Source organism: Mytilus galloprovincialis, chromosome 11 (genome assembly GCF_965363235.1).
Source record: "Mytilus galloprovincialis chromosome 11, xbMytGall1.hap1.1, whole genome shotgun sequence".
NCBI classification, from domain to species: domain Eukaryota; kingdom Metazoa; phylum Mollusca; class Bivalvia; order Mytilida; family Mytilidae; genus Mytilus; species Mytilus galloprovincialis.
The window spans coordinates 29,158,871-29,182,161 of NC_134848.1; the positions used below are offsets into that span (position 1 = coordinate 29,158,871).

Genomic DNA, 23,291 nt, shown 5'->3' on the forward strand with positions numbered 1-23,291 from the left:
ATTATGTATATGGAACTATGGATTTAAAGAAGATAACACCTTGCTTGAACAGTGTGTAATATATGGACAATTATATTTAGTGAAAAGACTGTTGGAAGTATATAGGTAAAGTAATTAGAAATTTTAAATGTTCGCCTCACATCCCATGTACAGTGTAAAATTCCTTGCAAGTAGATCAACCGACAGGACTTGGTATTACCAGCATGACCAATGTAAATATTAGTATAAGTAGTGTAGGAGTAAATTTGGTGATGGTAGGATTTGGACTATAGGTCAACTTTTAATGGTCATGTGTTGTTATCCCAATTTGGAAGTTATTGCCTTCTTTGTACATTTAGTCTTTCCTTGTCGGGTTGATGTCTTTAAAAGGGAAATAATCTATGTAGTAGTAGTTAATTGGAAATTTGAGGCGGTATTAACGAATTTTTCTTGAGGACAGTAGTTGATTTAAAAATTTTGTATTTGATTGCAAGTTCTGCCATTTGGTTTTAACTTCTTTGCCTGTACGACAGTGTAACCTTAGAGCATTGATTTGACATGCTATGGTCTTAAAGACCCCGGTCTTCTGTGCACTTGTGATAGCGTTGGTCAATTTGCTTCTTATTATGGTTAAATTCTGTTGTATTGCATTTCATGTTTCATATTAAATTTTTAAAATATTGATTTGATGTGACAGGCCCATGTTGAAAACATTTGGATAAGCCTATTGGTTATACAATATTTAAATGAATACGACCACTATTTACGTAATGAACGTAGAGATGTTTTATTGTGATATTGGCCAATATGAAATTTATGTTTGAAAAAGGGAACGATTGATGACCTTTTCAAAACGTCTTTTCCTTGTACTGAATTGGTGTATGTGATTATGCTATCTGCATTAATGGTGCGCCTTAGTGAAAATGACTTAAGATTTTCTTTCCGATACTAAAATATCTTTTTTCATGTTTTCAGCTTTGAGATTTGCGCCCCAAGGTAGATAGATGTCTATGCTTTGATGTGGGTTTGTTTTTCATGTGCATGTTTGATGTCACTGAACTTTTCAGACATGAGTCGACTTCACATCTTGTCCGATTGCATGCTGTAAAGTCGTCATCTCCTATAAGTGTAATTACCGGGGTATCTTTATTCTTGACGTCTTTGTGTATTTCCAGAATCATGTCTGGTTCCATAGATTTGGCTGAGCCACACCAGTTTTTACGACATTTATGTTAAGTTAGTAACCGTTTTTTCAATTTTGCCACATCGCATTTTCTGCATCTCTTGTATCGAGCATTTTAGCCAACAACCTTTCCTGTTTTTTTCAAAATCATTGAAGCTGTTTCTACAAAAAAAAGTTTTCAATATGATATTTTTTTTTGTGTAACTTGATTTCATTTGTTACGTGTTAACCACCTCCTCTTTATTAATTATATTAAATTTTGTACGATTATTTACGTTTGAAGTTGGGATTCATAACAAACTGGACATATATATATTACAGTTAATTGCTATTAATAAGTATTGCAATATGCATTTTGTTTAAATGAATTATCAGTATTTAGTTCTAAATCAATCCTAATTCTATCTCATTTTTGAATGATAGTTTTTCATATGTGACGTCATGCTGTTTCTAAATTTCATAAATTCAAATGTGGCATAACGTTTCTGCCTTTTCGCCATCGTATGTGACGTCACAATTTTTTTAATTACGTTGACGCTTGGACTGATTCGGATGTGTGTCTATTTTGTGATAAACTTGGGTTTAGTTTTCTGTAATTAGTTAATATTTTAGTTTCATTATGTATATCTCTTTCATATTCATTTGTTAACATTTACTGTTTGCAATAGCATTAAGTATTCTATATAATAAGGATGTTCTTATCCCGTGCATAAAAACAATGCCGTATTTGTCAAAACCTTTTCAACTTTTAATCTTCAGTGCTGTACAACTTTGTACCTTTTTCACGTTCGATCTTTTATATCTAGGCGTTATGTATTCAGGTTTAGTTTTCTGTAATTAGTTAATACTTTAGTTTCTTTGTGTATATCTCTTTCATATTCATTTGATAAAATTTACTGTTTGCAATAGCATGAATTGTTCTATATAATAAGAATGTTCTTATCCCGGGCATAAAAACAATGCCGTATTTTGCGAAACCTTTTCAACTTTTGATCTTCAGTGCTGTACAACTTTGTACTTTTTTCACTTTCGATCTTTTATATCTGGGCGTCACTGGTGAGTCTTGTGTGGGCAAGGCGCGTTTTTGGCGTATTGAATTTTAAACCTGATGCTTTTTGTTATCTATTAATCATGTTTTTCTGTGTCTAATATGTTCTCCTATTTATTTGTATTGTAGTCCTGTAATATTATGTTGTCATTTCAATGTTATATTTAACTTTGCCATTAAAGTGCGAGGTTTGGCATGCCTTAAAACCAGGTTCAACCCACCACTTTTATTCCCCTTTAAAAGTGTCCTGTACCAAGTCAGGAAGATGGTCATTGTTATATATTGTTCGTTTCTCTTTGTGTTGCATTTTAACGTTGAGTCGTTTGTGTTTTCTCTTAATTTTGAGATATTGAGATAAGACGTGGCACGGTACTTGTCTATCCCAAATTCATGTATTTGGTTTTCATGTTACATTTGTTATTCTCGTGGTGTTTTGTCTGATGATTGGTCTGTTTCTGTGTGTGTTGCGTTTCGATGTTGTGTCGTTGTTCTCCTCTTATATTTAATGCGTTTCGCTCGGTTTTGGTTTGTTACCCCGATTTTGTTTTTTGTCCATGGATTTATGAGTTTTGAACAGCGGTATACTACTGTTGCCTTTATTTACACCCACTTTTGGTTGTTTCACATAATTGTACTCTTCATAAAAATAGTTGATACCAAGAGTATCTTTAATGTATTTTCATAACCCTGTCCATTTTTATACGCATGTTTTTTTTCTGCTGGTGGAAAATATTCTTTTTTACCTTTCTGCCATTTTCAATTTTGTTTTGCCAATAATCATAAACAAATTGTACATGCTACAATTTTGTTTTGCCAACAATCATCAACAAATTTTACATGCTACAATTTTTCCTACTTACAAAAAAAAAAAAAAAAAAAAGGTTTATCGAAGTGTAAACCAAGAGAAATATTCTAATTGACCAATCCAATTCAAGTATTTATAGATATTCAAATGAAATAAGAATTATTGTATAATTCAAACAAGTTTTTAAAGAAATTTATTGGTGCATATATATACTAGATTTAATCACAAATTAGCAAATACAAGGCTGAATATGTGAGTGAAAGTTTTTCTTTTCTTTCTAAGATGTTTCAAACATATCTACATTAGAGTCAATACAACTCCAAGTGATAGAAGATTCAGGTCATATACTTTTCCATCAACTGAAACAGAAGATAAATGAACCTGAAATAGATTCAGAAGATGTGGTGGTTTGCTCAACTGAGGGATGCACAAAAACATTTGCAAACAATGAAGAACTAACGAATCATTTATATTCAGAAAAATGTACACTCGTATTTGATCAAAAATCTAGTTGAAGCTCTGATATATCCAAAGTCAAATACCTTGAAAAGGTTGCTGAATCAAGCGTTAATAAACAACTAATGAGCATGCCATCTGCAACTAAACTATCAACATCCGATTATGAATCGGACATGGGTTGGGCGTTGAAAGATGACAGAAAATTAAGAGGTTTAACAAGAATCAAACAGATTACCTTTATGAAAAATTCAATAAAGGACAAAAAAGTGGTAAAAAAGAAGACCCATACAGTGTGTCTGAAACAATGTTGCTTGAAAAAAATGAAGATGGTGCTAGGCGTTTCGATTATAGTGAAATACTCTGTCCAACAAATTACCAGTTATTTTTACCGGTTATGTAGGAAGTTGAAGCTTGATGAATCCGGTTCTGATGCAGCCAGGGAGGAAACAATCAGCAATTTATCTCGGCAAATCAATTCAAACAATTAACTGTATTTATTGTGTTATACATTGTTATATAAGTTCATACTAGTTATCACTTAGTATTACTTGTCTGTCCGTTTATTGTCTGTCTGTTTACATTTCATATTTTTAACTCCTCTTTGAGAGCCTCTAAACAGAATTAAAGAGAGCTATTTCTATCCTGTAAAGAACCTCTATAATTTTCGTTCCATTATAAATCAATAAATCTAAAGGGGTTGAGGATATTTCCTAGTCATATTTTAGTATTTTTGTTGAAGATTTTTTTAGAAATTCTATAGTTTTATCTATTTAAAAGCCTTGAAAAATTTGCCCATGGACCCCCATTTTTAGCTCACCTGGCCCGAAGGGCCAAGTGAGCTTTTCCCATCACTTGGCGTCCGTCGTCGTCGTCCGTCGTCGTTCGCTTTTAGAAAAATCTTCTTCTCTGAAACTACTAGGCCAAATTAAACCAAACTTGGCCACAATCATCATTGGGGTATCTAGTTTAATAAATGTGTGGCGTGACCCGGTCAACCAACCAAGATGGTCGCCACAGCTAAAAATAGAACATAGGGGTAAAATGCAGTTTTTTGCCTATAACTCAAAAACCAAAACATTTAGAGCAAATCTGACATTGGGTATAATTGTTTATGAGGCCAAGATCTATCAGCCCTGAAATTTTCAGATGAATCAAACAACCAGTTGTTGGGTTGCTGCCCCTGAATTGGAAATTTTAAGGAAATTTTGATGTTTCTGCTTATTATCTTGAATATTATTATAGAAAGAGATAAACTGTAAGCAGCAATAATGTTCAGCAAAGTAAGATTTACAAATAAGTTAACATGACCAAAATGGTCAGTTGACCCCTTTAGGAGTTTTTGCCCTTTATAGTCAATTTTTATCTATTTTTCGTAAATCTTAGTTATCTTTTACAAAAATCTTCTCTGAAACTACTGGGCCAAATTAATCTGAACTTGGCAACAATCATCTTTGGGGTATCTAGTTAAAAAAATGTGTGGCGCGACCCAGTACACCAACCAAGATGGCCGTCATGGCTAAAAATAGAACATAGTGGTAAAATGCAGTTTTTGGCTTATAACTCAAAAACCAAAGCATTTAGAGCAAATCTGACAGGGGTTAAATTGTTTATAAGGTCAAGATCTATCTACCCTGAAATTTTCAGACGAATCGAACAATCCGTTGATGGGTTGCTATCCCTGAATTGGTAATTTTAAGGAAATTATAATGTTTCTGGTTAGTATCTTGAATTTTTTTATAGATAGAGATAAACTGTAAACAGTAATAATGTTCAGCAAAGTAAGATTTACAAATAAGTCGACATGACCGAAATGGTCAGTTGCCTCCTTCAGGAGTTTTTGCCCTTTATAGTCAATTTTTAACCATTTTTCGTAAATCTTAGTTATCTTTTACAAATATCTTCTCCTCTGAAACTACTGGGCCAAATTAATCTGAACTTGGCAACAATCATCTTTGGGGTATCTAGTTAAAAAATGTGTGGCGTGACCCAGTACACCAACCAAGATGGCCGCCATGGCTAAAAATAGAACATAGTGGTAAAATGCAGTTTTTGGCTTATAACTCAAAAACCAAAGCATTTAGAGCAAATCTGACTGGGGGTTAAATTGTTTATAAGGTCAAGATCTATCTACCCTGAAATTTTCAGACGAATCGAACAATCCGTTGATGGGTTGCTATCCCTGAATTGGTAATTTTAAGGAAATTATGATGTTTCTGGTTATTATCTTGAATATTATTATAGATAGAGATAAACTGTAAACAGTAATAATGTTCAGCAAAGTAAGATTTACAAATAAGTCGACATGACCGAAATGGTCAGTTGCCTCCTTCAGGAGTTATTGCCCTTTATAGTCAATTTTTAACCATTTTTCGTAAATCTTAGTTATCTTTTACAAAAATCTTCTCCTCTGAAACTACTGGGCCAAATTAATCTGAACTTGGCAACAATCATCTTTGGGGTATCTAGTTAAAAAATGTGTGGCGTGACCCAGTACACCAACCAAGATGGCCGCCATGGCTAAAAATAGAACATAGTGGTAAAATGCAGTTTTTGGCTTATAACTCAAAAACCAAAGCATTTAGAGCAAATCTGACAGGGGTTAAATTGTTTATAAGGTCAAGATCTATCTACCCTGAAATTTTCAGACGAATCGAACAATCCGTTGATGGGTTGCTATCCCTGAATTGGTAATTTTAAGGAAATTATAATGTTTCTGGTTAGTATCTTGAATTTTTTTATAGATAGAGATAAACTGTAAACAGTAATAATGTTCAGCAAAGTAAGATTTACAAATAAGTCGACATGACCGAAATGGTCAGTTGCCTCCTTCAGGAGTTTTTGCCCTTTATAGTCAATTTTTAACCATTTTTCGTAAATCTTAGTTATCTTTTACAAATATCTTCTCCTCTGAAACTACTGGGCCAAATTAATCTGAACTTGGCAACAATCATCTTTGGGGTATCTAGTTAAAAAATGTGTGGCGTGACCCAGTACACCAACCAAGATGGCCGCCATGGCTAAAAATAGAACATAGTGGTAAAATGCAGTTTTTGGCTTATAACTCAAAAACCAAAGCATTTAGAGCAAATCTGACTGGGGGTTAAATTGTTTATAAGGTCAAGATCTATCTACCCTGAAATTTTCAGACGAATCGAACAATCCGTTGATGGGTTGCTATCCCTGAATTGGTAATTTTAAGGAAATTATGATGTTTCTGGTTATTATCTTGAATATTATTATAGATAGAGATAAACTGTAAACAGTAATAATGTTCAGCAAAGTAAGATTTACAAATAAGTCGACATGACCGAAATGGTCAGTTGCCTCCTTCAGGAGTTATTGCCCTTTATAGTCAATTTTTAACCATTTTTCGTAAATCTTAGTTATCTTTTACAAAAATCTTCTCCTCTGAAACTACTGGGCCAAATTAATCTGAACTTGGCAACAATCATCTTTGGGGTATCTAGTTAAAAAATGTGTGGCGTGACCCAGTACACCAACCAAGATGGCCGCCATGGCTAAAAATAGAACATAGTGGTAAAATGCAGTTTTTGGCTTATAACTCAAAAACCAAAGCATTTAGAGCAAATCTGACTGGGGGTTAAATTGTTTATAAGGTCAAGATCTATCTACCCTGAAATTTTCAGACGAATCGAACAATCCGTTGATGGGTTGCTATCCCTGAATTGGTAATTTTAAGGAAATTATGATGTTTCTGGTTATTATCTTGAATATTATTATAGATAGAGATAAACTGTAAACAGTAATAATGTTCAGCAAAGTAAGATTTACAAATAAGTCGACATGACCGAAATGGTCAGTTGCCTCCTTCAGGAGTTATTGCCCTTTATAGTCAATTTTTAACCATTTTTCGTAAATCTTAGTTATCTTTTACAAAAATCTTCTCCTCTGAAACTACTGGGCCAAATTAATCTGAACTTGGCAACAATCATCTTTGGGGTATCTAGTTAAAAAATGTGTGGCGTGACCCAGTACACCAACCAAGATGGCCGCCATGGCTAAAAATAGAACATAGTGATAAAGTGCAGATTTTGGCTTATAACTCAAAAACCAAAGCATTTAGAGCAAATCTGACTTGGGGTAAAATTGTTCATCAGATCAAGATCTATCTGCCCTGCAATTTTCAGACAAATTGGACAACCTTTTGTTGGGTTGCTGCCCCTGAATTGGTTATTTTATGGAAATTTTGCTGTTTGGTTATTTTGAATATTATTATAGATAAAGATAAACTGTAAACAGCAATAATGTTCGGCAAAGTAAGATTTACAAATAAGTCAAAATGACCGAAATGGTCAATTGACCCCCTAAGGAGTTATTGTCCTTTATAGTCAATTTTTAACAATTTTCACATATTCCACTAAAACTACTTGGCAAGTTCATTATAGATAGAGATAATTGTAGGCAGCAAGACTGTTAAGTAAAGTAAGATGTACAAACACATCATCATCACCAAAACCCATTTTGTCATGAATCCATCTGCTTCCTTTGTTTAATATTCACATAGACCAAGGTGAGCGACACAGGCTCTTTAGAGCCTCTAGTTCTTTTTATAAATGTTTTACATATACAATTATAAGCCATTTGTAAAAGTCTTATAAAATCTTATTTATTTTTTAATAGTTATTGAGAGCTTAAACTGGTATGGGACAAAGCTATATCAAAAATCAAGAGAGAACTTTTTCCCATCAAAATTGCAATGGCTTAAACTTTGAAAACAAGCACATTGACCCCTATAGTTATATAATGCAACATTGGTAATTGGTCCTTGGTCAGAAGGTCACATACATTAGTCTGATGCTGTAAAAGAACAGGGTATCCAGGTCTGAAAGTTCCATATTATCAATACAGGGCTGATATTGTATGCTAAATTATTGACCTATTCATGCTATTCGAGTTTTAAAAAATCAGGAAAAGGAGGAGGGGTGGGTGGGGTTGAGGGTTGGTTGTTGTAGATTTTTTTTTGTTTACATGTATTATCTTAGTTCATGCATGTTTAAAATAGTTTCACACTGTCATGTTGTTTTAAATAATCTTATGCAAAGGGGTATATGAACTCGATTGTTTTCATGCTAATAATAGGCTATTTATAGACATAATTATGTTGCCATGACAACCAAATAAAATGATAAAAACTGAAAAAGTGTTGTCTATTTCTATCAAAAGCCTGTTCATAAGATTTCTTTTGGAAAGTTTGTCTCAATATCTCTTATGCAGTTTGGTTATATACTGGTTATGTATCACTGCATGTATGTAGATTTGGTGAAATTTCGGGATTAAGAGCAATTTTCAAATTAAAAAAAAAATTACCAAAAATATCACCTCTCTAATTTTTTAATATTGTGATGATAACTAATGAAGCTTCATTGTCAAATAGTTTTAAAAAGGTCTGTTGTCCAGTTTTGTTGTTGTTACACTCTTAAAAAAGGCTGAAAAATCTCTTTTTTAGCTTAATGACAAAAGTGTCAAATGACTACTTTATATGAATGCCACTGCATGTCTAGAAATTAGTTTTAATTTTTAATACTTTAGTTTTATGAAGTTAAAGTGTGATAGATTTGAATAGTCAAAGCTTCATTATTGTAAGTCCTATATATTCTGCAGTATGAAGTGCTGAAAATCTGAAAAAAAATCATGTTTTTCCAAAGAAAAATGGCTCAAATGAGGGTAATCAGTTTCCATGGCAACCAGATTTTTTTTCAACTTTTTTTATTTTTTCCACAATAAGACATCTTAAAGAAGTCTTGATACAAAATTTCATTAAAATCTGTGACTTTGCGTTTCTTGATTTTTCCAAATACTTTGATATTTATGGAGAATGACTCTTAAAGCACTAAAATAAGATGATCGAATATATGGATCTTTATTATATTTTTAAAATAAATTTCTTTATCAATGAGATGCTTTTTTTAGGACTGATAGAGATAGATTTTCCCAATTAGGTTTTTTTCATTTTTCTTGTTAGATTTTTTAAAACTATGATGTTTCTTTCTTAGACTTTTGTTTGCCACATCATAAATTACCTGATTAAAGTTATTAATTAAAGAATTGATTCCTGATTCTGTTTGATCAACATGTAATTTCATGAAATTGGACAGATCATTCTGAATTTCTGATGAGGACAACACATTTTGGAATTCCACCGAAGATTTATCAGTCCATATGTATGAAGGCGGAAGAGGTTCAAGAGGACAACCACCATGTTTACAATCATTTTCTACAGAGTATTTTACATTTAACATCATAGATATCAGACATTGTTCCAATAAAATCATGTACATGAAAAAATGAAATATATTTTACTAAATACTCAGATACAATGAAATAATCTATGACGCTACTACCATTAGGTTGATGTGAGGTGTATCTTGATCCAGAACTCACTTTGTACGGCAACCCAATTAAAATGGTTGATGAAACCAAATTTCTTGGGTTAATTTTCGATAAAAAGTTAACCTTTCTACCCCATATCAAAATGGTAAAATCGAGATGTTTAAAAGCTTTAGATATTTTAAAAGTTGTCGGCAGCACTGACTGGGGTGCTGATCGCAACATTTTACTTAATTTATATAGATCTCTAGTTAGATCTAAACTAGATTATGGCTCTATAGTGTATGGCTCTGCAAGGAAGTCCTACATACAGATTCTTGATGCTGTGCATCACCAGGGTTTGCGTCTCTGTCTTGGCGCATTTAAAAACTCACCAGTTGAGAGTCTGTATGTAGAGGCTGATGAGTACTCACTCTCTAACAGACGTTTGAAGCTTGGACTTCAATATGCTGTCAAACTAAAAGCCTATTCAGATAATCCTGCCTACAGCTGTGTTTTTAATCCGATTTATGAAGATATTTTTGCAAAACATGAAAATAAAATTCCTCCGTTAGGTATACGTTTAAAACCACATTTAGCTTCTTTTGATTTAAAATCTGTTGCTCAAGTTAAAATTTGCAAATGTCCTCCATGGGAACTTCCCAAACCAAAAATGATATTTGATCTCCGTGAACACAATAAAAATAAAACAAATCCTCTTTTAATTCAGCAACACTATGCTGAAATTAAAGCCAATTATCAAGATTTTTCAACTGTCTATACTGATGGATCAAAAGATGGCGACAGAGTTGCATCTGCTGCTGTCTTCAGGGACAGAGCTGCAACTCTCCGTTTGCCATCTGATGCATCCATCTTTACTGCTGAAGCAGAAGCAATAATTTTGGCTTTGAAATTTATTGCCTCTTCAGATAAATCCAAATTTATTATATGTTCTGATTCACTTTCATGCTTACAAGCTATACAAAATACTAAAATTAAAAACCCAACAATTCTCCAAATTTTATATGTAATGAGGAATTTAAAAATTCTTCTGAAAGAAATAATATTTCTATGGGTTCCGAGTCATGTTGGAATCCTTGGAAACACAGCTGTAGACCTTGAGGCAAAGCATGCCCTGGGTGACCCTTTATCTAACTGTGATATACCATATACTGATTTTAAATCTAAAATTAGAGAATATGTGTTTAATATTTTAAAAAATGAATGGAGTAAAAAAGATGATAATAAATTACATGAAATTAAACCTAATATAGGTAAACCTTTTAATAATTTTATGTGCAGAAAAGATCAGTGTATTATTTCTAGATGTCGTATTGGTCATACTAGAATAACACACGAGTATCTTTTAAAAAATCAAGATGAACCACAATGTGTACCTTGCAACTGCAAGTATACTATTAAACATGTTTTAATTAATTGTATTCACTTTTCTGATATTCGTAAAAAGCATTTCAATGTCAATAATATGTATGATTTATTTAATAATGTTCCATTTACAAATATTGTTGCATTTTTAAAAGAAATTGGAATTTATTATAGAATATAAAACTGTTATTATATTTAAGTCGTTTTTAATTTTTATCACGTTATTTTACTCATATTGATTTTTATTTGTAAATAATCAATTTGCTTTAGTCTAGAATTTTAGTATATTGAAGGACTTTTTGTCTTATTTTAAAAATATGCTTTAAATTGTAAAAATATTCGAATTAGCTCTCGCCGCGATATAGCCTTTTTGTGCTAATGTGGCGTAAAGCAACAAACAATCAATCAATCAATCTTGACTACTTCTAGAGGGTAAATCTTAATCAGGGCTGTATGAATTAAAAAGGGGGGTGTGATTTGAACTATCGCCTTGAATTAGGTCAGGTTCATCTCCAGTCCTGGCGTTAAAATCCCCTGCCAATATAATATCCCCATCTTTTGAGTGTTTAGAAATATCTTTCTCAACATGAAAGAATGTCAGCCTCTAATTGGCGACTATATGTTGATTCCGCTGGTGGGTCATAAAGGAAACATATAAATATGTCTTGATATTCCAAAAAAAATTTTATCTAATTTTAACCAGATGTAATCACTGGTTTCATGTTCAAGAAATTTCACCCCTTTTCGAATATCTTTTTTTATAAATAGATAATCCTCCAGATCGCTTTCTACTTCTTGGAGATCTAGGCCTTATTAAGTTAATCACGTATATATCTGTAAGATATATATGACGTCAATATATCTATGACGTCATTACGGTTTTGCCCTTTTTGGTATTTTTGCGGACACGAATTCAGGTTACGTTTTATTTATTTTAAAGAATCAAGAAATGATTATAGTGTTTGAATTTCTCCATCAAAGCACTTGTTCAGGATATCAGAATAACACACAGTTTAATTGAAATTAAAGCAAATTGTATAATATGACTTTATAGCAATTTCAATTGCGATTATATTTAACGAAGAGTCTTTGAACTCAATATGCGAATTCGATATGCTTTCGATTCTTATTTAGTTTGAATTAATTATACATGTGAACGAGGTATACATAATAATTCAGATACAGGTATGAAATAAGTGGTGCAAAATAAAGGCAACAGTAGTATACCGCTGGTAAAAACTCATAAATCCATGGACAAAAAACAAAATCGGGGTAACAAACCAAAACCGAGCGAAACGCATTAAAATCAGAGGAGAACAACGACACAATACCGAAACGCAACACACACAGAAACTGACCAAGCATCAGACAAAACACCACGAGAATAACAAATATAACATGAAAACCAAATACATGAATTTGGGATAGACAAGTACCGTGCCACGTCTTATCTCAATATCTCAAAAATAAGTGAAAACACAAACGACTCAACGTTAAAATGCAACACACAGAGAACAATAAAATAACAATGACCATCTTCCTGACTTGGTACAGGACACTTTTAAAGGGGAATAAAAGTGGTGGGTTGAACCTGGTTTTATGGCATGCCAAACCTCGCACTTAATGGCAAAGTTAAATATAACATTGAAATGACAACATAATATTACAGGACTACAATACAAATAAATAGAACATATTAGACAAAGAAAAACATGATTAATAGATAACAAAAAGCATCAGGTTTAAAATTCAATACGCCAAAAACGCGCCTTGTCCACACAAGACTCACCAGTGACGCCCATATATAAAAGATCGTGCAAAAATATATCATGTAAGCAAGATTTTTAATATTAAAGTTTCAAAAACTTGGTTCCACTGACTGTATAGCGCCCACGTTAGAAAGCGGTGAGATTAGAGAGTCGTAAGAAAGGTGAGAATAGAGAGCCGTGAGAAAGGTGAGATTAGCGAGTTGCAAGAAATGTGAGATAAGAGAGCCCTAATAAATATGACATTAGAGAGCCGTAATAAACGTGAGATTAAAGAGTTGTAATAAACGTGAGATTAAACAGCCGTTATAAACGTGAGATAAGAGAGTCGCAAGAAACGTTAGATTAGGGAGTCGTAGGACAAGTGGGATTAGAGAGTCAAAATTTTTATATGTAATAGTAGTGAGTTTTCAGGGTCTTTAGTTGTAAAAGCCATTATATTACAACTGATAATTTTTTATGGATTGGTTACTGTAACAGATTTAGAATATATGAACCAACCTTGAGCTGCTGTTGGAAAGCACATATTCCATCTGGAATGCCGTATATTCTCTCTTCTCCAATCTGCGAAACTACAATTTCTTCTGTATTTGTCAGTGGCAAAATACTCCTCTCTCCACCTCCAGTTAGAGTTTGGTCCTTCCTAACACCAGCTGGTCTTTTCTTTGTGAGTCTCTTGACATCATCCCATTTCTTTCGTACTTCATCCACAGATCTTGGTACAACTGAAGTTGCGTTAACCGAGGTTTGTACCTCACCCCATGCCATTTTTTTCTTTTTGTTGGTGATTGTGTCACTAAATCTTGAAAATAAAACTTCTGAATTCTGGTGTACTTTAGCAATGAGAGCATCCACCTCTTTCTCTGTAAATCTTGGCTTCCAGATAATTTGTTTCCAGATCAGGAAATAAGAACAAATTTGAAAAATTTTGTTAATTTTAAAAGTTCTAAACCTTGCCCTGGCGCAATTGTTTCTAAGAGAGCTTCAATTTATTCCTCTGCCTTTCTTTTATAATACCATCTTGTGGTTCTTCCTGTTGTTTCAAGATCTGTTCTAAGGGTACTCTTAATATGACTTATATTACCAGAAGACATGTGTTCAATTGTTTCATTCAAAATATGTATGCTATCCACTGTTGATGATGTGGTACTAGATTGGAATGGTTCCCATACTTCACTGCCATCAGAGGTGTAAATGGATGTTATTGGTGATTGTGTTCCATCTGGTAAAGGAAAACACATTTGATAGTGCAATCATAATCAATAATATGCAACTAAGAGATAAATAATAAATTTGATTTTCATATTCTTTTATATGTCACAAAGTTTTTCCATTTTTCATGTTTGTTATATGATTGCAAAAGCACTGCGTTCGGATAAACTATAGCCGTGTTGTCATCATCATTGTTTGTAAACATTTTGTTTGCAGACAGTAAATCAAGTATTATAAGGGAATTGATATCTACGACTTTGTATAAATATATGGATCTGTATGAAATTGTATATCAATATTCCATACAATGTACCACAATACATAAGAAAAAATAGTTTTTTTTAAGATTATGATCCTAACCATTGGGGTTGTTGGTTCCTATTTTTTTATTGATAAGTTGTTGAAACTGGTTTTTTATTGTTTTAAAAGTTGTTTATACTGGTTTGTTTGATTAATTGGTTCTTGTTTCTTCATGGTTTGATTGGTTGGTTGCTGATTAATTTGTTAATACTGGATGGTTTAATTGGTTTATTGTTTATTGATACTAGGTAGATTGATTGGTTGTTTGCCTTTACTGGATAGTTTGATGGGTTGATTGGTTGTACATACTGAATGGTTTGATTGGTTGGTTGGTTGTTGAAAAGTGATGGATTGAACGGTTGTTGATACTGATTTGATTAATTATCTTGCTGTTTATACTTGTATCTGATCAGTTAGTTGTTGATACAGGTTTGCTGGACTAGTTTAGTGTTTATACTTGTGTGGTTGATTGGTTGGAGGTTGATACTACTTTGCTGTGTATACTTCTGTCTAATTGGTTAGATTTTGATACAGATGTGATTGATTGATTTGTTGTTGATATGGGTGTACTAGATTGATTTGTTGTTGCTGTTAGTGTTATATTGGTTGGTTGTTGATATTGGGATTTTTGTGTTTGTTTGGTTGTTGTTGATAATGGTTTGCTTGATAACTTCAGTGTTTATACTTCTGTTGTTGATTGGTTGGTTGAAAATACTAGTTTGATGTGTATATTTGTGTCATATAAGTCGGTTGTTGATAAATATGTGTTGTTAAAATTGGTTGGTTGTTGATACTTGGGTGTTTAATTACTTTTTTGTTGATATTTGCGTGTTGAATTGGTGTGTTTTTTTACTTGTGTGTTAAATTAGTTGATACTGATGTGCTTGATTGGTTGGTTGTTGCTACTGATGTGTTATATTGGTTGGCAGTAGATACTTGTTTTTATTTGAATGGTTGTTGATACTGGCGTGTGTGAATGGTTGTTTTGTGTTTGGATTGATTAATTAAGTGTTGATAATTGTGTGGTTAATTGGTTGGTTGTTGATACTGTTTGCTGTGTATACTTCTGTCTAATTGGTTGTGTGTTGATACTGGTGTGTTTAATTAGTTGTTTATTTATTGGTTGGTTGTTGATACTGTTTGCTGTGTATACTTCTGTCTAATTGGTTGTGTGTTGATACTGGTGTTTAATTAGTTGTTTATTTATTGGTTGGTTGTTGATACTGTTTGTTGTGTATACTTCTGTCTAATTGGTTGTGTGTTGATACTGGTGTGTTTAATTAGTTGTTTATTTATTGGTTGGTTGTTGATACTGTTTGTTGTGTATACTTCTGTCTAATTGGTTGTGTGTTGCTACTGGTGTGTTTAATTAGTTGTTTATTTATTGGTTGGTTGTTGATACTGTGTGTTGTGTTACTTCTGTCTTATTGGTTGTGTGTTGATACTAGTGTGTTTAATTAGTTGTTTATTTATTGGTTGGTTGTTGATACTGATTGTTGTGTATACTTCTGTCTAATTGGTTGTGTGTTGCTACTGGTGTGTTTAATTAGTTGTTTATTTATTGGTTGGTTGTTGATACTGTTTGTTGTGTTACTTCTGTCTAATTGGTTGTGTGTTGATACTGGTGTGTTTAATTAGTTGTTTATTTATTGGTTGGTTGTTGATACTGATTGTTGTGTATACTTCTGTCTAATTGGTTGTGTGTTGATACTGGTGTGTTTAATTAGTTGTTTATTGATTGGTTGGTTGTTGATACTGTTTGTTGTGTATACTTCTGTCTGTCTAATTGGTTGTGTGTTGATACTAGTATGTTTAATTAGTTGTTTATTTATTGGTTGGTTGTTGATACTGTTTGTTGTGTTACTTCTGTCTAATTGGTTGTGTGTTGATATTGGTGTGTTTAATTAGTTGTTTATTTATTTATTGGTTGGTTGTTGATACTGATTGTTGTGTATACTTCTGTCTAATTGGTTGTGTGTTGATACTGGTGTGTTTAATTAGTTGTTTATTGATTGGTTGGTTGTTGATACTGTTTGTTGTGTATACTTCTGTCTAATTGGTTGTGTGTTGATACTGGTGTGTTTAATTAGTTGTTTATTTATTGGTTGGTTGTTGATACTGTTTATTGTGTATACTTCTGTCGAATTGGTTGTGTGTTGATACTGGTGTGTTTAATTAGTCGTTTATTGATTGAATGGTGATACTGTTTGCTGTGTATACTTCTGTCTAATTGGTTGGTTGTAAATACTGTTTTGTTTAAATGTTGAGTTGTTGATACTGATGTGCTTAATTGGTTGCTTGCTGATACTGATGTGTGTGATAAGTTGGATGTTAATATGGATGGTCTTGATAGGTTGGCTGTTTCTACTGGTGTGTTATATTGATTGGTTGTTATGTTTTTTTTTGTTTGGTTGGTTGTTGATACTGGTATTTTGACTGGATGGTTGTTGATAATGGTCGGCTTAATTAGTTTGTTGTTTATAATTGTGTGATTGATTGGTTGGTTGTTTATGCTGGTGTGTTATACTTGTTGGTTAATGGTAATGATGTGTTTGATTGGTTAGTTGTTGAAACTAGTGTTTTTGAATGGTTGTTGGTTTTGGTGCATCTGATAGGTTGGTTGTTGATACTTTTGTGTTTGATTGGTTGTTTTATTATACCTATATGTTTGATTGGTTGGTTGATTTTTTATGTTTTAATGGTTTGTTGTAATTTTCATAATCAGTTGTTAATATTAAAGTGCAATATATCATACTCACCCTGTATCTGATCCTGTTGATAATCCTCAGTAATGGGTAAACTTCCAAAGGCACTTCCAGGGGAATTTTCTTCCATACAGCATTCTACAAAGATTTGAGGGTGGTAAAATTACTGGCATTATACATACACACTCTTATAGATGTTTAACTTATCTTAATAAAAAATCATTTTAAAAAAATTGTTAATGCTGGTGTATTTAATGTTGGGTTACTGTTATTGGTGTATTTAATTGGTCAGTGGTTGATACTGGAGTCTGATTGTTAACAGAACAGGTAAATAAAATTGAGAATGGAAATGGGGAATGTGTCAAAGAGACAACAACCCGACCAAATAAAAAACAACAGCAGAAGGTCACCAACAGGTCTTCAATGTAGCGAGCAATTCCCGCACCCGGAGGCGTCCTTCAGCTGGCCCCTAAACAAATATATACTAGTTCAGCCTACTCCTGGTTTCTTGATATCTTGCTGCATTAAAAACCCATTGGTCAGAGGCAGATTTAGAGGGGAACCAGTCCCCCCTTTTTTCTAAGAAAAATATTATTGATTATATAAGGAATCACTGAAGCATGGCTGGAGTGGGGCCCCTCTTAGTCAGTCAGTGGGCCCCCACTCAAGAAAATTTCTGAATCCGCCACGGTTTGTGGCCCTTTTTTCTTATTGTTCAGGTTGCTGTTTCTTTACAAATTCCCTGTTTCTTAGGTACAAAGGTTGTTTACAGAAGTTTGTTAATTTTGTTTATCAAGTGTATAAAAATAAGGTGATATATAAAAAAAGAAGATTCGGTATGTTATAGTTTGTTTGCCAATGAGACATTTCTCCATTCAAGACCAAACAATGTTGATGTAAACAATGATAGGTAATGGTAGGCAGGCCCATAGCCAGGAATTTACAAGGGGGGTTGTTGAATTCACAAACTCCACTTTAACAGTCACAATTTAAACAGGACATTGGCTTCGAGTATGGTAGGACTTGACCACAAAGTAAACTGCTAAAGGCAAAGTTTTATTCGTGGTACTTGATGAAGTGTCTGTTGCTATAAGCTGTAGTACCTAATATTGGATGTCTCAGTATTGTGTTTTGTGTATACTCACCTTGTATCTGATCTTGCTGAAATTCCCCAGTTTTGTGTACAAGACTGAATGTTCTATTGGCTGAATTTTCTTGAAAACTGCATTCTAAAAAAAAATGACCTTGTAAACACAAAATATAACAGAGGAATTGTAACTTAACTAAAAAACAGGATTAATTTATTCATTTTATAGTGTTTTCATGCTCGGCAAACCATGAAAACAGTGTCATAAGACTTACTTGGTACGTAAAGTAGAAAGGCCATGCATGTGATAAGAAATGTTAGATGTGACAGCAATTTATGCCTATAATACAATGCACCTTCACCAAAATGTTTGAATCAGGACAGATGTTCGTACAAACATCCTCACAAATTAAAAAAATATATTAATCATATATATATTATATCTATATATATTGTGTTTGGGCATTACAAAAATATTGAGGCTTGTTATATATAGTTAGAGCCTAGAGGAAACCATGTAACATGTTCATTTTTTTCTATTTGTGCTGACATTGGAGTTTTTCTATTGCTATCTATAGGAATTATATGAAGTTTGAGTTTTACATGTTTAAAGAATGTTATGAAGGATTCAGATTAAAACAAACCGAAGAACAGCAATAAAGTGATGTAGTATTTGTTTGTGTATTATAAACATATAAATGAACATCTGCTGTTGTTTTTTTCTATGGTCGGGTTGTTGACTCTTTGATACATTCCCCATTTCCATTCTCAATTTTATGAATACTGTTTCTGATACCTTCTACATGTATCTCTTTTTTTTCTTTTTTCATCATATATGATAAATGTATATTGTAGCAACAAAATCTTTAAACACAGATAAATTTCTAAGAGCAATGAAAGTTAAAATCACTAAACCAATGTGTACATGTACCTGGAGCTTGCATCTTCTCAGTGTGTCTTTTCCTGCATGTCTGGCATATTCCTATGAAAAAAATAAGATGATCATGAAAATAAAACGACATGAATTATGTTATTTTTCGTCTTGTTCTATTTACACAAATTTAGGTTATACTGATTATACTAATGTACATATACTGTTTCCTGTGAACTGATAAGATGTAGATTGAAAATGGTATGGATAATGCCAAAAAAGGAATAGGAGGAAGATATATATATATAAAGATGTGTGATGAAAATGGTGCAATTTTCTGTACCTGATATATATATATACAAATCGTCTAAATGAAATTCGTTTTACATGCACACGTATAAACATTGCGGTTTTTATCGAACGCAATCATAGGTTTGAACGTAGTTTTCAATTTAGACTCGTTTATATGTTTTCGTTTGGGCTTGTAACATATTTCCCCTCCGGTTTATATGATCCGTTCATCCTATATGGACTCTTTAAATTCAAGAATTTATCTTAAAATTAGGGTACTTTTTCTAAAAATGAGGATACTCTTTATATGGCCTTCCAAATACCGTTTCGATCCCCAACATCACTGAAGAGACATTTATTGTCGAAATCCGGATCTGGTGTACTTAAATATATTGACACCGTATGTTTGTGGCATAACATCGCGGCCACAAGTTTAAAAAGTTTTTCTGTTTAGTATTAAATTTATTTTAAGATCCATTTTGTTACATCTTGTGATCAATTTTATTTGGCAATCGCCAATGACAGTCAGCAGGGTTAAAGAACATCAGTTGTTCGACCTGTTAGTAAAATGCGTTTTGTTTAAACAGACTTTTTCACTTTTTTGGTTTTTTGGAAAATGTTGTTTGTGCTGTTTTAGACCCTTCTACAACGAAATTTGTTTAACATGCACACGTATAAAAATTACGGTTTCTATCCAACGCAATCTGAGGTTTGAACGTAGTTTTCAATTTAGACTCGTATATATTTATAGTAAAGTACTTCTATTCACTATTTTATTACTATGTAAGCCAGTGGCGGATCCAGAAATTTTCATAAGTTGGGGCCCACTGACTGACGTGAAGGGGACTGCTCTAGTCACGCTTCAGTGATTCCCTATATAAGCAACCATAATTTTTTTCCAAAAAAGGGGGGCCCGGGCCATTTCCCCCCTAAATCCACCTCTGTAAGCTAACAAATTGAAAACTGTACCTACGCCTTAGTATGTTTTAAGTTTGAATTTTTATTAATCTTAATTTCATATGATAAAGTCATGCTTTCAGATAACAAACTAAATTAGAAAACAATGAGCATGTACGAAAGCGTATAATACACAGATCAATAACTTCTTTTCTGCGGTGGAAAAGAAGACTTAACAGTTATAAAGAAAAAATACGAAGTTCAAAATAGCACAGTTGTACGTCATATTACGAATATTTCCGACTTTTTCTAGTTTCAGATGAGTTGTGGTTCGATGAAATAGGTCTTTTTCTCTGTTGTATAGATCATGTAGATATTTCACATTTTATTCTAAATTTTAAAAGTTTTGGATTCTCATAAATTCTATGTATAACTTTTGGACTAGTTTGAATCTTGGTCTATTTCTGTAATTTATTCTTACATACTTTTGATTTTTTAACCCTGTATGCGTACATTGCCTATGTAAATTTTAAAATTGTTTGTATGCACATTGAACGACAAATTTATGTGACGTATATCATTTTTCTGACGTCGGACACTCAAATCAATCAATGTGTTCGTAGATAGTAGATGTTTTTGTGTCCTGTTAAATTGTTCCTTTTAAAAGTTTTGGATTCTCATAAATTCTATGTATAACTTTTGGACTAGTTTGAATCCTGGTCTATTTCTGTAATTTATTCTTACATACTTTAGATTTTTAACCCTGTATGCGTACATTGCCTACGTAAATTTGCCTATGTAAATTTTAAAATTGTTTGTATGCACATTGAACGACAAATTTATGTGACGTATATAATTTTTCTGACGTCGGCCACTCAAATCAATCCATGTGTTCGTAAATAGTAGATGTTTTTGTGTCCTGTAAAATTGTTCCTTTTAAAAGTTTTGGATTCTCATTAATTCTATGTATAACTTTTGGACTAGTTTGAATCTCGGACTATTTCTGTAATTTATTCTTACAAACTTTTCATTTTTTAACCCTGTATGCGTTCATTGCCTTATTTAATTTTAAAATCGTTTATAATCCTGGTACTTTTGGTACTTTTGATAACTATTGTATGAACATTGAACGACAAATTTATGTGACGTATATATTTTTTCTGACGTCAGACACTCAAATCAATCCATGTGTTCGTAGATGGTAGATGTTTTTGTGTCCTGTTAAATTGTTCCTTTTAAAATTGTTATACGATGATGACTGATGTACCCATATTTTGACTAGTTTATTAATTGTGACTGTTTATTTAACGCATCATATAAATGTAACGGAATTTGACGAGACTGTTATTAAAGTGAGAGGGTTAGCGCTATAGAACCAGGTTTAATCCACCATTTTCTACATTTGAAAATGCCTGTACCAAGTCAAGAATATGACAGTTCTTGTCCATTCGATTTTGATGCGTTTTGTTTTTTTGATTTTGCCATGTGATTATGGACTTTCCAAAATGATTTTCCTCTGAGTTCAGTATTTTTGTGATTTTACTTTTTACCATTGAAATTTGTCATTATATTTGTATCCGAATATATAGCAGTCTCCTTCCTCTTCTCTTATTTTTGCCTCATCTCCGTTTATACGCTCCCCAACATACTCTAGTAAAAAATCTCCCTTTTTGAAATCAGAATTGGCTATCACTCCAAACCCTACAAAACATTAATTACAAAGTAATTATAACATGATAATTTAGATTTACAAGCTCAAAACGGGAGGTATGTTTCTTTTTCATATTGACTTTTGAACATAATTCATCAAAATCCTAACATGTAAGAGAGTATATAATATTTACTGGAGACTGTTTGTCTTAAGTTTCACACCCCAAGGGTGGCTGGGGTATAGAAATATGGTCACTTGGTCTTCTCCCGACGGCAGTAAAACGCTTGCCGAAGTGGGTCGTCCGTTTGGCTGTGCGGGATGTATCAAGTTCGCAGTCACGTCCGGTCAGAAGGGGACGTTAAATCCGATGTCTCGTGTAATGAGAGGGCCACGCTCTTTGCACGTTAAGAACTCTTGAAACAACTCTTTTGAGGGGTCCGTAGGTGGTCTGTTGCAAGGCAAAATTTCTGTCCCTATCCAATATACCCTCCTTTTCCAGTGGCAGTCTAAATTTCTCTCAACCATCATCCCATATGGCCTCTATCGCATCAACCTACCTATTGTATGTATTGTGAAATTGTTCTCGTCCTGAATATGCATGAAATATTTGCCACTGGACGTTAAGCAACCAACAATCAATCAATCAATCTTAAGTTTCATCAGATCAACTAAGCAGTTGAGGAGGTGTTTAATTGAACTTTTACGATTTGTAATATATTAAAACAAAGTTGCATTGTAATTGAGTAATAACAATATGCACAATACACTCATACCAATATATTTAGAGATGAAAGTTTTTGTAAGTCCCTCTTGGTCCAGTCCTGTCTCACACCAAAATTCAGCCCAGCCTAATGGTCAACGTCTTTTCTGCAACATAATAAGAATATTTAATCTTGTTGATATGAAATGTCTGTGTAACATCATGTTCACGTATCTGTACCGATTCTATAAATACAATGTATTATATAAAAAAGAAGGTGTGATACGATCGCAAGTGGAGCCAAAGAAGATCTTACCGAACTATTCTATTTAGCTTACGTTTATGTCTCTTGGTCTACAACAACATTTACTCTCTAAATCGTATATATAGATTTCTATTATGGATCCCCAGGGGTGACTGGGGTATAGAAATATGGTCACTTGGTATTCTCCCGACCGGCAGTAAAACGCTTGCCGAAGTGGGGCGTCCGTTTGGCTGTGCGGGATGTATCAAGTTCGCAGTCACGTCCGGTCAGAAGGGGGACGTTAAATCCGATGCCACGTGTAAAGAGAGTGCCACGCTCTTTGCACGTTAAGAACCCTTGCAACAACTCTTTGAGGGGTC

At 33.1% G+C, this 23,291-nt stretch overlaps 1 long non-coding RNA gene across 1 annotated transcript; it reads right to left on the reverse strand.

Moving 5' to 3' along the window:
- Window positions 1-17,221: 17,221 nt before the first annotated feature.
- Window positions 17,222-19,383, reverse strand: LOC143051090 (uncharacterized). The gene is made up of 3 exons (XR_012970589.1): window positions 19,189-19,383; window positions 18,316-18,399; window positions 17,222-17,308 (listed from the first exon to the last, which is right to left on the reverse strand). It is a non-coding gene; the product is annotated as an uncharacterized LOC143051090 (long non-coding RNA).
- Window positions 19,384-23,291: the final 3,908 nt, after the last annotated feature.